The following is a 14,153-nucleotide window of genomic DNA, read 5'->3' as shown; positions in this document are numbered from 1 at the left end:
CATCTCCAAGTGTGACTAATGCAACTTTCATGCTCTGCCTTGGCCTCAAATTCAACTGCCAAGGCTCTATTAATACAAAGGGAAGCTTAGAGACAGGTCCAAAATTACTCATTAGTAGTTGAATCAAGACAAGACTTCTTCAGCAGGAAGCACATCACAGCCTTTTTTCATAGATAAGGGAAACATTTCCTCAAAGAAAGATTGCTTACTGCTGAAATTCAACCTTCTGCCACCTTCTGGGAACTCTTCACTAAACAGGAGGGCTGAGATCCAACTGAAAAGTGGGGGAACTAATACTGCAAAGAGCCCTATCCACTTCTTTCACAGACTCAAATTGAGCCTAGATCACCTCACAGAAGGACACCCCAATCGTTTTAATTGGATTGGAATACTGCAAAGCACTCAATATGGGTTGTTCTTGAAGACCATCTAAAGTTACAGATGGTACAGAAGACAGCAATGTGAGCAGTGATGGGAGTGTCATATTATGCTGGTGTGTGCCCACTGCTAAAGTGGTTATCAGCTTCTGGGTGCAATTCAAGATGCTGATCATCAGTGCTTTTTTGTAAAAGAAAAAGGTGCCGGAACTCACACGTCATACAACCCGCCTTGCCTACCCTACAAGGTTCCATCCAAAAAAGGTGCCGGAACTCCGTTCTGAGTGTTCTATGAGAAAAAAAGCCCTGCTGATCATCATCTATAAAGCCCTTAGTACCTGGTTATTTGAAGGTCCACTTTGTTTGCATTTTTTCTACCCATCTGGTGAGGTCAGGCAAAGTGGGCATGTTCCAGGTCCCATTGATTAAATAGTGGGACTTTGTGGGACTCAGGAAACATGGCTTCCCTGGTGTGGTACCTGCCCTCCAGAACAGCATCCCCCGAGATTTGTACAACTCCACAATCTTAATGGTGTTCAGAAAAAATAATTGAAAACTAGTTGTTCTTGGGTTAGGGCAACTATGGATCCCCCATGATTTTGTTTTTTTATTGGTAGTGTGTAGTCTTCTGATCAATTGTTTCTATGTTGCTTCTCTCTGTTAATTAAGAGCCAGCCAGAGTCATTAAGGAGTTGGATGGCCTTGAAATCAAACATTTTCACTGGTGTCTCATCTCATGTCAGAAATGCAGGAATTAGAAAGGAGAAAATTAATTTAAATTTAAAAAGAATAAAAACTTTAATAAAAACATAAATTTATATAGTTCTAGCCCAATGCTGGCCACACTGATGGCAGGAATATTTCCAAGTAGCAAGTCATTCTATTCTCATTGATATCTAACTCCATTAGAATGCTGCAATAATTCTTCATACCAGATGTTCTTACCGATTGTTTTTTCCTAAAAGGGAACAAGTCACATTCAGCCAAGTGACAAACTATTTTCTTTTGCCTTTTGATTTGCCATTGTGTAGGGCAGAATATGAGCTCTTTCCAGTGTCCAGTCAGACTTAAAATAGATCTTCCTTCAACGATGCTCCAAGCATATCCTCTGCCACTTCATCTCTCTCAGTAAACCTAAAAGTTAGTTCAACCAAAATTGAAACAATGCTCTTACACCGGATTACAGATTTTTTTTCACAATTATCTTGGGAAACGGCAATGAAACATCAAAAAAGACTTTGAATGTTGCTCTTACTATCTGTAAAGAAGGTATGGGGTACAGAAAAATCTTAGAATGTTGTCATACCTCATTCATTAATCTGACCAGACCAAATTGTAAAGTTATTCCTCTGTAGAACACAAGGAACATTAACACTGCAGGCATAGTCTAAATAGATAAAGTCATATTTCAGTTTCTATGGAGACACTCAATCATCCAGGTCTTGGTTGTCCCAAATATGCTTTTTTAAAAGGCAATTGGACTTCCTTGTTTTTCTTTGAAGATGTTTCGCCTCTCATCTAAGAAGCTTCTTCAGCTCTCAGAGCTGAAGAAGCTTCTTGAATAAGAAGTGAAATGTCTTCAAAGAAAAACAAGAAAGTCTGGTTGCCTCTTGGAAAAGTACCTACTTCACCATAAAAAGACATTTGTTGGTAGGGGTTGGCACATTCATAGTCTACATTTTTTAACTCTTTCAAAAACAGAATGTCAGTAAAAATAGAGCCCATGTATAAATTTTTCTCTCCCCCCCAAAAAAAAAGATTATAGTACAACTGTTTACCTGAACTGGCAATTGTTTTCTCCATAGACTCTGACTCCAACCTCTTGCTATCTAGATATACGGGAATCATAGTACCCAAAATTCCTAGCCAGCTTTTATCCCCACTTGATTAGAAGGGCAAATGCAGCACAATTGAAAGGTAGCAGATTAGAGAAAGCTGCTTAAAATATTTTCAGTATTTGGCAGTAGAACTATGGCATTATGCATGGTGAAGATATACATTACCAACTAATTAATAAGATCTCTCCCTAAAATACTGAATGCTTATACGTTGCTCTACCTAGGCAAAGAGCTGTGTGAGAAAACAATTAGGTTGTAAGTATATGGTCATACTACAATTCAGTCTTAAAACCAGGTTAGTTGGTATGTTTATCTAATGTTACACCAAGGTTCAAATGTCATTTATTTAAAATATTTAGCCGCCCATCTTATAACCAGCTTGGGCTGACACCATGTTGTAGTTTAACATAATCGCCCATTCCCACAACATGCCAAAACAATGAATGGGTTCCTATGACACATTGAATCACAAACCACCCAATTACATTTCAGCCTAGTCTACAGGTAATGTGTTGTATAAAACTAGTGAAAATGTTGCTCAATAGACTGCTTGAAATCTCTGCAAAACAGCCCAGCAGCCTGTTGTCATTTATCTTATGCAAATTCCTGGACTACAAAATGACAATAAGAACAGTTCAGTGACAATGTGTACAAATTAGACACTTTGCACTTTGGTCCTGTAAAATTACAGGATTTAGATATTTCAGTTTAGGGGGGAAAAATTAAAGCAACACAGCAATTACATGGATAGCTCTATGATTGAACTACGTCCTTCCTAGCTTTTCTACTGTACAGATATGAACCAAAATTAGAATTTCATAACACAAATCTAATTTGGAATATTCCCTCATTCCTTTATATATTTTATCCCACAGATTCAGAATTCCTTACCTGCATAGCTTTCAGTTAAGAGTGATGTACCATTTTACAAAAGCACTTCTTTATTCATTTATTTTGTATTATGGGCTGCCCACTTCACTAGATCCAATCGCATTAAAATCATCATTTCCCAACTATAAAATCAGTATACAATTGTAAAACGTGATCCCCTAAAACCTATAAGCATAAAATCAGCAAGAGTAAAATAGCAGTCAATATTTCTGTTCTGCCAACCGGTGTTTTTCAACCTCAGTAACTATAAAATGTGTGGATTTCAACTCCCAGAATTCCCCAGCTAGGAAACACTACTGCAAAGCTTTGATGAAAGAGAACAGTCTGTCAGTTTCTGAAATACTAGTAAGGCTGGAACTATTCTAACTTCTGAGAAAAATGTCAGTTTCTTAGATGAGATCCTTTATCCTTTATGTAAAACAGACATGTCAAACACAAGGCCCGGGGGCCGGATCCGGCCCGTGAAGTGGTTTCACGTGGCCCGCGAAGCCATCCTGGAAACAGTGAGGGAACGGCCCCCACTGCCTTGGCCCTGGCCCAGAGACCCTCCTTCTGCCAGAGACCCTCAGATCTGTCCCACTCCTGCCCAGGCCCCCATAGGCACCCTTGATGCGAACGATGTAGAGCTGGCCACGCCTACCCAGTAGGCCATATGGACCTTAGCCACGCCCACCCAGGCCACACCCACCTGGCCCCCTGAGGGCAACCGCAATGCTGATGCGGCCCTCAATGAAATTGAGTTTGACACCCCTGATGTAAAAGATCTAAACTAATGGCAGACAGTTCAGAAATTGAGATTTTACATTTCCAGAAATGTTTAAAACTGGTGGGATTGTGATCAACAGAATCAGAGAAAGGTGGATTGGATTCCTCTGTAGGAGTACATCCAATGTTGTGCATTCTATCCCTGAAGCCTAAAATACTGAAATTTCCAATCAAATTAATAAAAACCAACACAACAGAGTTAACATGAGAATTCATATCAGCTGACATAGTATTGAACTGGGTTGTGACCTGGATTTCAAAGGCTAAATTAATTTCCCAGCTAATCTGAGATGATGAAGGGATAAATTGTCAACCCTGTGTTCAGTTGCCCATAAAGATGGGAAATTGTCAATATATAATTCCCCGGGCTGTTGGATCCAAAAGAGCTAGGAAAAATGTAAACATGTTTTAATCAATACATCTAAGTTTGTATCATTGAGCCTTGGCTAACACCTTGTCCAAGTGAAATAGCTACATGTCAACTCAAGAGCAAGGATATGCACCAATTTTACAAATTAGCCATCTAATGGCCAACAAATTGAAATAACAATGTAGCAAAGGTACCTACAATGAAGATTAGCACAAAATTGCTGTCATTTGAAGCAAGGTAGATACAATTCATCACAAATAGGTGCAATGCCTTAATAATGTTCAGTTTAGTATAATTTTACTTAGAAACATTTCTAAGTCATTGATACAGAACAGGGCACAAAACAAAGTAGATACATTTGTTTCAGCCTTATCCATCCTGATGCCCTTTCCACACAACAGACACTGCATGTGGACATGTCAAAGCACACAATGCATCGCTGCAAAATGGCAAACCACCTTTTGTTACTACCTCTGCATTTTTCTTCTCAGCTTTCACCCGAGTTTCAGAAAGCTCCTCACAACTCCTGCATGAAGAATAAAGCTACAGCATTTTTTTAAAAAAGCCCACTGTAATTTTGCAATAGGCGTAGAGCAAGTGTGTTAGCATAGAGTGGGATTAGGAAAGGAAGAGGAGGGTAAGGAAACACCCTGTGCAATTAAGGCATCTCGTGCCTGCCTACGCTACTGAAGATTTTCTCGTTTCTATGAATGCAACAGGGGAACCCACCCACACCTGTCACTAAGGAATTGCCAGCCTCTTCTTTCTTCACTGCTTCCCAAACAGAGCTGTTGTGCCTTGGCAAAACTTACACTATCCTGTTTTTAACCTAATCCTCTCTTATTAACATCCACTTCTAACTCCAAACTCCAAAGAAAGCTAAATAGGCAAGCTCCCAAGCCTCAATTATACAATAAAATAAAGCTGCTAACTTAGGATGTGTTCACATTGGTCAATCTTGATTCAAAGAAGTCCTTCTTTTACATCACAAGACTGGGCTCCTCCCCCACTCATACCTTCACCTGCACCCCATTTTTCCAGAGACTGAAAAACAGACCATCGCCAGCCACACCCTTCCACGGTTACCAGGCAAAAGTGGGAGCTAGGAAACCCAGATCTAGGGGAGAAAAAAACAGCAATGCTTCAACAGCATAGGTAACCATAGCAACTCGATTTCTGATGCCCCGCCCCCTCCCCTGTTGCAGACAGCGTCTCCTTCAAAAATCCTCAATCGGCAAAGAGATTTTATTACTGCTGCAAACTAGAAGGCACATTCACACACTTGAGAGAAAATAGGCATGTGCACAATGGCTATTTTCTTCCTCTGCTTGTGGAGCAAAAGCCACTGGCCAGCCGACCCGTTTTAATGAACCGGAGGAACGAGGGAGAAGCTCCCCCCTGTAGGGTCCAAGACGCTCAAACGCACCCACTGGGGGGGGGGGAGAAAGCCAGCAAGAGACCCCTAAATAGAGGGAGGAGCTGGGTGGGAGGAAAATGGAGACCAGGTGGCAGGAAAAGGAGCAGCAGTTTCTGCATCTTCCACAGGGGAAAAGCCCGATTACCTTGTCTTTTTTTCCCTTGAAGAAAACAGAAGCATGGATGGTCTTCCCGCAGGATACAGATGAAGATTGTTGGCTCCCCCCGGCGCCCCAAATCCCCAGCAGGAGTCATAGATTTTTTAAAAAATCTATTTTCAGAAGAGCTGTACGGATGTACTGATGTCGCTTTCTGAAATATATTCGAAGTATTGGTTCCGCCTTATTTTGTATTTCAAAAGCCGGGGTGGTTTCCACGCCTTTGCCATTTCAGTAATGGTGCGAGCAGGCAACCCCGGGAGAGCCGTTCTGCACGTGTAGCGGAAAGGGGTTAGCAAAAGGGTGCCACGAGCTTAAAAGAGATCGCAATACACAGGACGGCGAGCATGCATACCGTCCACCCAAACACGCACCAAGTCTTGTTGCGGCAACGTTAAGCCACGACTTACACGCCTCCCTTTAGTCTGCTTGTTCAAATGCCTTCGCGATAAGCCGGCAGAATCAAAACTCACTCACTCTCTTTCTTTCCCTCTCTCTCTCTCTCTCTCTCTCTCTCTCTCTGGCGGCTTTGAACCCGCAGCAATGGTGTGTGTGTGTGTGTGTTTAAACAGCATCAACAAACAACAACAAAAAGTGTGTGTGGGAGGGGAGATAATGGTAAAGGCGGTTTTCAAGCCGATCTCTTTCGCGGCGTATCCAGCCCGACCCCATTCAGAAGAAAGAAAGGCTGCAGCCGGAAAGAAACGGGGGGGAAGACATTGCACCTTTTGTTACACTCCCCGAAACGCCCCCCTCCCTCCCAGTTCTCTGGCCTCTCGCGCCGATCTGTTCGGGGAGCCATACAATTCCGGGAGGCGAAAAGGGGCGCAGGGATATTTCCAGGAACGAGCGAATCCAGCGCACAGACAGCGACGCCCATATTCTCCCCTGCAGATTCTACCTCTCGCTACAAGAAAAGGCGTTTAAAGTTTCTCTGCCCCCTTTAAACCCAAGACCCTTCCTCGTTTGCAGACTAGAGCGCTTCCCCGATTAGCCCAGCTTAAAATCTTACAAGCTCGGGCGTCCCTCAAAAGCCGCTTCTCCCGACACGGGGATCAAAGAGAAAGCCGTTCAAACTTCACCTATTATTTTTTTCCCCACCCCGGAAGGTAACTTTAGGTTCCTCCATATCGCGTTAACCCAAGCCGAGCCACCATCTGAAAACGGGCCCTCCGGTTGGGCATTGATTGCCGCCTGCAGTGAGCGGGGGGGGGGGAGAGAGAGGGAAGCAGGGACCGCCTTACCTGAAGCCCCCGTGCATCCTTTCTGGAGCCGCCGACGCCGCCCGCTCCAGTTCCCCGCTCTGCTTACAATGGGTGCTAGCTAGGCAGGCTCGCTTCCTCCTCCTCCTCCGCCGCCGCCGCCGCCGCCAGCAGCAGTAACTCCAGCCTCGCTGCCTCACAAGCCCGCAGGTGACATCATCGCCTTTTGGCCTGATAGGATGCAATGTGAATCTGGAACTACGTAAGGGAGGCTCGCACAGAGAAAGCCTCCTACCAGCCTGCTGCCTAGTGCGCCTCTGGGAGATAGAGTCCGGACCGAGTTGTTGGCCATAGGCTGCTGTATGCCAAGGACTATCTTTCCCAAAAAGCCCTGCGCGCCCCCACTTTCTCTGCCGGTTTTTTTTTCTTCTTTTTTTCTCCCCGGCTCGAGTTATGTTCGCGTTCCCTGAACCAAAAAAAGCCGCGCTCAATATATTCAGCCGGGCGGGAGGTCTGGGATCAGCGACGGGGCTGCGAGGCTGGAGAGATACACCCCTTGGCCATTCGCTGCTTTTCCCTGCTTCCCTTTTGGTGGATGAGGTGATTTGCAGTACGGTGAATCGGAAGGGCTGACTTTGAGGAGGTCGAATGGTACTTACAAGTCCCTTTTCTGAATTTAAGCCTCGCTGGAGTCCTCGGTGCTAGTCTTTCAGTGAAGTAAATACGACTCAAGTATGCGTGATTTTAGACACATGCTTGAAAAGTTCCAATTTGGAATTTATTTTGTCTAACTCCTTACTGGGACCTAGAGCAGGAAACATTATCTTTCTTATTTTATTTAGGGTAAGTTTCCAGAATCTGGCATTTGCTTTTCTGATTTAACTGCATAGTGGCTCTTTCTGTGCACGTTGTTGACTTCCTAGGCCCACTCCACTTGGGGCTTTATAAATAAGACCTCTTGATCCTTTTTACCCGTCACCAGTGCATTTTTTGTAAAAGAAAAAGGTGCCGGAACTCACACATGCCATACAACCCGCCTTGCCTACCCTACAAGGTTCCATCCAAAAAAGGTGCCGGAACTCCGTTCTGAGCGTTCTATGACAAAAAAAGCCCTGCCCGTCACTAATGTTCAGATCTCGTCTTCAAAATGTCTTTCCCTGCAGCGAATGAAATTGATTAGCATGATGTCCTTGCTGTGATTATAGCATGGATATATGAATTTGCAAAGGTAACTGTCAACCACCAATCAATAAGATTAGCCCTTGGGCAGAGCAAAAACAGGCAGAGATAATCAATTGGTGCACAAAACTCATTGATGGGCAAAAAGGGAACAAGAGCCTTGAAACCAATGAAAAACCAGTGACCTCTTCAGGCATTGGTGAATTGTATGCCCATTTGGGACTCATATAGAAGGTGTTGCAGTAATCCAAATTGGAAGTGAACAAGGCATGAATGACCATGAGCAAGGCTTCTGGCCTAGGAAAGGATGCAATTCATACACAGCATGAGTCTGTGCAAAGACCTCCTTATCCATGGCCGCCACCTGCTATTCAAGCAGGAGCTGTGAGTCTAGAAGGACCCCAGTTTGGTCTACTGGTTAATGCACCTGGCTAGAAAGTAGGAGATTTTGAGTTCAAGTCCAGCCTCAGCCATGAAAGCTAGCTCGGTATCTTTGGACCAGTCACTCTGTCTCAGCCCAGGTTGTTGTTGGGAAAATAGAAGGAGGAAGATATATTCGATATGTTCACTGTCTTGAATTATTTGTAAAAATAATAAAGCTGTGTGACACAAATGATATAACTAACTACATAAATAGCACACCAGCTCAGTCTCAGGAAATGCCATCAGAGACAAAGGCCAGTATTGTGGGTTGCAGATCAAAATGGGAGGAGACCATCAGGATTTACAGAGAAAAAGACACACTTAAAGTCACTTCTTTAGAAACTATTTGAAGAAATGTATGCCAGATTCACCCAACAAACTTTGCCATGGTTTGTTTTGAACACGATTAGCTGAATAAACCATAACAGCCTCTTCCACAGTAAATCATGGTTTAACAACCACAAATCCAAGATAAGATTTGTTGGTTTGTTTTGGATGCTGGGTGAATCAGATCACAATACTCCAGGCTCTTTAGCCACTACAGGGTAACACTTCTTCTCACTGAATGTATGGGATGGTAATTTTTTGCTCCCCCACCTTTTATTATAATTATTGGTACAATATATTATTTCAGTGCAGATTTTAGTGAAATAATGTTTAACAGTATGATTAAAATTATTAACATTCTATTTAAAAAGTGCTGAAAATAAAAAATTCTATCAGTGTAATTGCCATTTAGGACATCAATATTACAAGCATAAGATTATTTAACTTTTTATGCAAAATTGAGTAGATAAGATATTTCTCTGTTTTCATTCATTTAGCCACCATAAGGTTCCCCAAAGGAAAACCCCATTTTTCCCTGATCCAGACCATGAAGAGGAAGCTTTAACAAGTTAAAATTGGGGATCAAATCAAGCCACACAGCCATTCACTAATAAACAGATTCCCTAGAAATAACCCAGTGGAACCCATGAACTTCACAGTTTCTAATGCCAAGGAGACAACATGCCTGTCAGCTTTTGCTGTAATAACTGTATCCTTAATCATGCCTGTGTGGGCTGCTGCTTGCTCCCTTTATCTCCCTTGTCATTGCTGATAACCTCCCTCAAATTAACATCTGTCTTGAAAGAGACAAGGAGTTGAAAGGGTCGTCTGCCCACCCCTGGTGTCTCTCACCAATAAATGCCAAAGTTCTTAGCAATATAAATGGGCTTCTCCTGGCAAAGATCTTGACTTTTAGTAGTTTGTAGTTAATTATATAATGATTACATTTAGTATCTGGCACAAGGTATTGGTGAGCATAGCTACCCCAGTAAATCATGAACACAAGGTCAGTGCATTGCAGGTCATTGTCTCTTAGCAGCAAACCTTAGCTAAGGGAATCATGGCTTAATAGAGACAACTCAGCTGTGCTCTTTACGAGATTCTCAAAGCTGCAAGTGGCAAGTCAAGATTTCTTACCAAGGTTGGTGCAGAGAGCCACAGAAATGGCCTTGAAGGGAATATTCAGAAGACTTTACAGAAATAAGGGCAGAAGCGTTCCTTAAGCCCTGCAAGAGAAGATCTGCATTAGGAAGAGGTTGAGGTTCCCCCTTCCTTCACTCAGTGGGAATATAAAAGGGAGACAAAGAGTTGTAAGATTGATGTAGGAGATGACCAGACTGTGGGGGGTGGGGAGTCAAGCAGGTTATCTGACCGGAGTCCCTTCACACCCACAGGAGATCAAAGTCTAGCCCAACCTTGAATTCCATTGATTGTTACTGTATCTTAATACCAATTCACCTTGACCGATAGTAGTTCAGATGCTTGTAAAGAGTGTTAGCATGCAATAAACCTGTATTCATCTGAACTGCCTTGGCTCCTGATTTTCTGTGGTTGACAATTCTGTTACAATAATTTAACTTGGTATAGTTCTGAATAGAATAGAATAGAATAGAATAGAATAGAATAGAATAGAATAGAATAGAATAGAATAGAATAGAATAGAATAGAATAGAATAGAATAGAATAGAATAGAATAGAACGTTTATTGTCACTTTAAATGTATACTAATCATCATATATTAAAATGAAATTTCATTGCATTCAGCTCTCAAGAAAAAAATACCATTATGTATATACCCAAATACACATATTTATGACACAGAGAAACATCACAGTCTAGTTTGAATGTATACATATAAATGGTGGGGGGAAAAAAGAATCCTGCAAATTTACAAGACAGATGGTATAGGGCAGGGGTAGGCAACCTCGGCTCTTTTATGACTCATGGACTTCAACTCCCAGAGTTCCTGAGCCAGCACTGGCTGGCTCAGGAATTCTGGGAGTTGAAGTCCATGAGTCATAAAAGAGCCGAGGTTACCTACCCCTGGCACAGGGAATAAAGCTGTTACAGAATCTAATAGTTCTGTTAGAAATACTTTGAAACCTCCTCCCAGAGGGGAGCAACAGAAACAGACCATGAAGTGGGTTTGTGGGGTCTCTAACAATGCTTCAAGCTTTAAGTACATAGTGCTTATAAGCAGAGTTGATTCCTTGATCTTGCCTACCTCACAAAGCTGACAGGTTCATTGATCTCTTTCCTAACGGTGTCCCTTAAGAACTTGATTTTCTTGTACGTCTGTTTTTGCTTCAATTGGTCCAACAATGGAACTCTACTGATTAGGGCCATGTGGTCATCTGCATAGAGTTACTTACAGACACTGGTTGTTTTGATCTCCAAACTTTGATTTGCTTTTGAAAGATGCCTTTAATTTTGCTGCTTGACTGAATTGTCCATCCACACAGCCTTATCTAATCTAAATAAGATATTACAAAGCCCACTGCGCTCTAGCCATGTTGGAGGCAGGGGGAGGGGAAGGGGAAGAAAAGTGTGCTGACTTAAGCTAAATGTAACTCAGAAAAAGAATAATTTATAAAATGCAAAATGACAAGCAGGGAACACGGTGGTTTAAAAAGAAAACTGCATATGGAAGATGAAAATTGCTGGACTGACAACCTTTTGTCTTCACTTTGATGTGGGGGAGGAGGGTAGACTGACCAATTTCTTACTCTAAAAGCTCTCCAAAGCCATGTCCTGGCCTGCTTTTTAATCTTCATTCCCAGATTTATCATAGTCATCCTCCTTGTTCTTCCAGTTCTACCACCCATAGGTATTCAAAGGCTTCCTAATCTCTTAAATGAATTCCACCTTTTCTCTCTTCTTATGGCGCCTGACACCAGTTCTGGTTCCAACTTGGATGGAATCCTTGGATAAGAAGCTGTCAGAAATAGCCCACGTCCTGCATCCCTCAAAGCCTTTCTTAGCAGCCTCCCCATACTCATTTGCTTGCTTTCCTCTCTTAGAGCCCAGATGTGCCGAGATGTTCTGCTCCTTCTTTTCCCTCTTGGTGAGAACAGGTGAAGAGCTACATCAGTTCTGAGGCACAGCAGAAACAAGAAACTCTGGTATTGGGAGAAAATATTGCATTTGACTCATATAGATACTGTAGTTAAGAATATGGTTTGCATTAGAGGAATTAGGCTTCCAGTAGCGGAATTACAGAACAGGATGTACCGGTAACTAATACAGTATTAAGATTTCTTTCCCATTTCCTGAAAGATACCTTCACCATGAAAAGAAGTTTCTGTTTATCCACCATTTGTACTTACCTCATCTCTTTCAGGTGACCATTTTTCTGCTGCTTTGGTGTATTCTCTCCATTGTTCTGGGGGACGGGGATGGTGGCAAAAAATGACTGCACAATTGATGTCCCATCCCATTTTTATACATGCTCAGATGTCTCTGCCTACCTTCTAGCTTCGTTCTGTTTGCTCAAACTTCCTATTCTAGATTTTATTTTTATAAACCCATTAACTTTTCTCAGGCTCACTTTTCCTTCCTGTTTACCTTCTTTGATCCTTGTTCCTTTTCCTTAAGTCAGAGCAGTCTTGGGGCTTGGGCTCGCGTAGTCCTAGTTGGGCTTCTATCCTGGACGTGTGCCAAGCTCTTTATCCAGGTGTGGTTCCAGGCCATTGCTGTGACCCTCATATCCCAGAAGTTAATGGGACTAGAGCAGAAGCAGGTTTGAGAAAGGCCAGAGAGCTATCTGCACAATGTTTTGCACAAAAGGTCAAATGTCAGAGATAAAGAGAACACGCCATCAGGGTAATTTTTAAGACTCTAGATCCTTTTGCATTTTTCAAAGGCTGCATATCTTTCTAGTGATGTCAGTTTGGAAACAAAATCTGATGCACAACTCCTACAGTGCCCAAATGGAAAAATTGTGTGGTCCATCATTGCTGGTGTCTTATCACGGAACTATTTCTACCATTTCCTTATATATATATATATATATATATATATATATATATATATATATATATATATATATATATATATATATATATATATATATATATATATATATATATATATATATATATATATATATATATATAAATAACAGCTTAAACGTGCGAAAACCAAAGGGCTCAGAAGAACAATAATGCAATATCTTATATTGCATTATTGTTCTTCTGAATCCTTTGATTTTTCACATTATTCACATGTCACATCTAACTTTTAAAGACCAAAATGTCACATATGTGGCCAAGGTTTTTTGTGCCTCAGTCTGCTATCATGGTAATTTGCCAAGGCATTCTTTCATGCCAAAAGGTTCAGAGAGTTTTTTTAGTCACAAAATAACTGCTACTGTGTTGTCAAATGTCATGTTTCAGAATGAAAGCCTATGGCATTCTTTCCTGATTCATTATGATTGCACTTCCCAATTGCAATCCCTTTCAGCCATTTGCTAGAATGAGTGCCACTTAGTGATTGGGTTGATGGGTCACATTAATTCATTTCACATCTGTGAGTTGTTTCTGGCTATTCTCCCACTCAGATGAAAATATCCTGCAGGGACTTTTCCATGGGAGAAAAATTAAGCCTAGAATTGATTCTGGCTGGCAAATGATATTTGATTTACAAACAGGATATGGCCTTGTGACCTCTGAGACCTGATTCACACATTATACTAAGCCAAGATATGCTTAACCATGTTTTATTGCATAGACCATATTTGGCTAGATTAAGCCATAAAACATGATTTACAAATCAGAATGGCTGAATTCATCCAATATGCTACTCCCAAACAAAATAAAAGACAGTCTGACTTAATTTGTGTGAGCCAGATCTCACTACAATTTGGCATCTCTTGTAGTTCAGTATTTGATGAGTCATAAGGTCCTGTTTGCTGCTGTGTAGTGATGTCATTAATAACATCCTAAATTCCCCTGAATCCATCCAGAGAAGGACTGATGCTAGGTGTGAACTGTGCTTGGCAATAATTTTAGTTGTTTGATTGTAATTGAAAAAGCAAGTATTGTGTTTGTGTATATTACAATATAAAATAGATATAATTTTAGACCATTTTGAAAGGATATTAGACTAATTTATAGAGATTACAATCAATGGGATTATCATCTTGATGACAGTATGCCTTCCTCTTCAGTCCAACATACCATAATTTAAAGACTGTTAAGAAGAAAAAG

General features: G+C 41.6%; 1 protein-coding gene across 1 annotated transcript in view; it reads right to left on the bottom strand.

Annotated features, from left to right (window-relative positions):
* The window catches only part of DAAM1 (dishevelled associated activator of morphogenesis 1), a 170,795-nt gene extending 163,625 nt beyond the window's left edge, over positions 1-7,170 (bottom strand). Inside the window, exon 1 of the mRNA XM_081342790.1 lies at positions 7,060-7,170. The gene's annotated coding sequence lies outside the window, so the exon portion shown is untranslated. The remainder of the gene's footprint in view (positions 1-7,059) is intronic.
* Between the last annotated feature and the right edge of the window lie 6,983 nt (positions 7,171-14,153).

This window comes from Vipera berus (genome assembly GCF_964194415.1).
Source record: "Vipera berus genome assembly, chromosome: 1".
Taxonomy (NCBI): domain Eukaryota; kingdom Metazoa; phylum Chordata; class Lepidosauria; order Squamata; family Viperidae; genus Vipera; species Vipera berus.
Note: the sequence above shows the minus strand (reverse complement) of the source record. Positions and strands in the feature narration are given on the sequence as shown.